A 3,671-nucleotide genomic window follows, 5' to 3' on the forward strand; every position below is an offset into this window, starting at 1 on the left:
TTTTAATATTTGGTTTTTAACTATGCCTTCTGAAAAGGGAAAATCATGTCTGTCAAATACCTGAATTAAACCTTTTTAAACTGAAAAATTATTCCTTTTAGAGAAACATAATATCATGAGATATACTTATCAGACTTTGCACTTTCAGTGGGGGCAGGCACATGGGTGAAAGCTTAGAGGTCACAAGTTCAAGGCCATAGTAGAAACAATCATGGGATGGCCTTGTCAGATTCCAGTGAATCTGTGAAGGAAACGAAGGTACTTTCAGCAGTTGATTTTGGCTTATAGATAGGAACTGCTTATACTTTTGCACTGCACTTTTCTTGTTTGGTGAAGAATGAAGAAATGCCACTAGATGGCATCTTGTATCTTTTGGTTTTTACAGATCAAGAGAGATTTCTAGCTTTACTCAGAAATGCCAGTTCTCATAATTTGAATTTTATTATTGTGACTTGAATTTTCTTTCATCTTGGTAATAGTGCTATATAGTAGTACCACTTACAGAATAAATAGTGGAAGGGCTATTAGACATAACTAAAAACAGCTGAGGCATGTAACCGTTTTTTCACATAATATGCTATAGGCAAGCATTGTTATTGCAGCAGGCTAAGAAACTGTATGTCTACATATGCATTTGAGGTTTTAGTACTTATATAGTTATAAGTAGTCAGTGTTGAACCAAAAAAGTCAGTTTGATTGCTCATGCAAGAAAAGAAGGATCATTAAAACAGTGTACATTTGTAAGCCCCTATAACCAGAAAATTCCTAATGCTTTTGAAAGGTTGTCAGTGGTTCTCAACCTTTTTAGGTTCAAGGCCTTGTCCATAACTTTTTTTGTTTTAAGTTGGAAGCACTCTGGTGGAGAACCACTTTTTTGCTGCCTCAGCTTACCTGTCTGGTTCTCAACTGAGGTGCTGCTGCTACCAGGTAAAAATGCCCCATGCACCTCATGCACAGCCATGCTGGGAAGGCCTGTGTGCTCCTGCCTGGATTAGTTATCTGATAAGCCTAAACCAGGCAGGAAAGCATACGTATAGCTGACTAGTTCATAAGGTTTTTTTAAATTACTGTTAAACAGAATATGGTGTGGCATAAAAACCCCATGTTAGCTAGGAAAGGGGGTTATCACCGCACTTTCTAAGTTTGCCCTTGCTAGTCCTGTGCTAAGTATTGGGTCTGAAAAGGGAAATTTAAAGAGGGAACACAGATCTGTGTGGCAAACCAGGAAGGAGTGTGGGCTGGCAACACCCCTGTTGAACCAGGAACCTGACTGTGGCTGGGAACCGACAGAAAGCTGCCATCTGCTTCCGCTTCCCTGAAGACAAGCCCCAGGTTTTTCACCAACTGCATTTCTGAGTGAAAGACTAGTGTGACCAGTCAAGTGAATCATTGGGTTGGTACTGTTCCTGCTGGGAGAAGCCTATTCCCCTTCTAAGTACTGATCAGGCTAGCTCAAAGCCTTCAGTAAAATAATAATTTTTCTATCTTAAGCTAGAAGCCTGGCAGCACTGGGCATGTCTACAGGTGCACTTTAATGCGTATTAGTGTGTTTTAATGCTTATTAAAGCATCATTAAAAAAATGCACTTTTGCTAATATACATTAAAATAGGCTAATGCTCACTAAAGTGTCACTAAAAACAATACTCTTCAGTTAATGCGCATTAAGATGTGCATTTTCCTAGTACCTCACAATGGAAGGGTATTTATACACATACTTTTTTGTCCCGTGATGTGCCGGAGATCTGCTGCTTCGGAGCAGGCTCAGTTAATCGAGTCTGTTCTGCACGCAGTATGATGCAAACTGCGCTGTGCCACGTGCAGTTGTATAAGCAGCGAAATGCACATCAGTGCACAGAAAATAGCAGTGGTGTGCTTTTCAACTAAAGTACCTTCTATGTGTTTTAGTTCAAAAGCGCGCTGCTGCCACTTCCTCAGTGCTGATGCACTTTTTGCCACTTGTACAACTGCAAGTGTTGCAGCACCCAGTTCTTTTCAAGGCTCCCGGTGCTGTGGCTCTTACATGTGTAAAAAAAAGCCCGGAGGTACTAGATTTAATGTGCATTAATTAAAGCGCATTAATGCAATGTAGACACGCACACACAGTTTCCAAATAGAATGATCTTCAGGAGGAGCCCAACTGAATGTAATGGCCTGCTGACTGGGGAACCTGACTACTGGCCAGTTACGACTGAAAACAAGTTTCATTGAAATAATGGTTGACCATGTTGTCCCAAAACAGCTTCCATAGGACCTACTTGATGTGAACTTCATGTTCTGCATCAGCTGGCTTCATCTGATGTTTGTAAGAGGCCTTATGCTACCACTTACCTGGAAAGAAGGGAGTTGCATGGTGGGACTGATTGAGAATTGCCTCTCAAAGGTAAGAAGGTGAAGGCCAACGGAGCTCACTGGGAGAAAAAGCTATAGAACTTCCAAGTTCTCAGCCACTGGAGTCTGGGAAGAATTTCTTGGGGGCAGTCGGGGAAGCACAGTTATGTCTGCTAATAGGATGGGATTTCTTGGGCTGTAACAACCAGGTATATGGAGTATGTGGGCCTTAACCATAAGGTTAAATATGATGTACATAGAACCCTTCAAAGTGGAGAAAATAGGAGGGCCTGATGGGTTCAGGGTTTGGACTCCTATCAGCTGCAGTAAATTAAAAAAAAACTGGTACATATCCTGTGTGTGGACAGAGAAAAAATGAACACAACTAACAGCTGAAATTCCACAAGAAATTTGATGAAGTATGTTGACCCCATGCAAGCCAAGAAGAACTTAGCAAGCTGCAGTGACCCCAGTCAGCAACTTCCCTGCTATTCCTTTGGTAGGCATAAAGTCTGAAGCTTAAGGAGCACAGCTCAGTTGGACTTGACCAGGAAGAGGGGATCAGGCTAGTAACTACTGCTCCCAACAAGAAGTCTAACAAGAGCCAAGTCAAAACTGAGACTACCGTCTGCCAGTGCCCCCTGACATGAGGGTAGACTCATTAACAGGAACCTATTGAAATAAAGTAAAGGAGCCATACTGGTGTCCAGCTGAAAGGAGACGAGGGTAGGAGGTAGCTGAAGGTTCTTTTGTTTTGTTTGGGGAGTCCGCTCTAAAAAGGGTTGAACTCTTTGATGATTAGCTGAAGGGTTAGGGCACCATAACCAAAACACTGAAGATGAGTGCTGTGCTGTGCTGTGCCCTGCTGCAGGATGTGTAGGATTGGTTTCATTTTCAGTGTGGTAGATGCGCTGTGTTCTTTTGGTCTGTATATAATTGTCAACCATTTTACTTTGCTTGCGAGTTCTCTTACAAAGCATGTAATTTTCTGGTTATTAGTGACCAGACCGTGCCACTGCTAGGAGCACATCTGTTCATGAAATCTTGAGCCTCAGACTAGAAAGCTGACTTGGATTGTTCTGCTGTTTCCAGAGAAACTGCAATAGAGCTAGAGGGTCACAACATGGTGTCATAGTAGCAGCACAAATTGCCTCAAATCCCCCTTGGAACCAGTAGCACTAATCACTCAGAGCATGTTTGGTTTAAGCCAAAAAAGAGGTTTGTTTACATATTTTTTTTTCAAGGATTTTTGGGGGGGGGGTTTAATCACACGAGTCTTCTAGCTTAATGACTTAATGAAATATTTCAGTACATCATTCCATTTCATTTGTCCTGAATGATA

Source organism: Alligator mississippiensis, chromosome 10, assembly GCF_030867095.1.
Source record: "Alligator mississippiensis isolate rAllMis1 chromosome 10, rAllMis1, whole genome shotgun sequence".
In the NCBI taxonomy this organism is placed as follows: domain Eukaryota; kingdom Metazoa; phylum Chordata; order Crocodylia; family Alligatoridae; genus Alligator; species Alligator mississippiensis.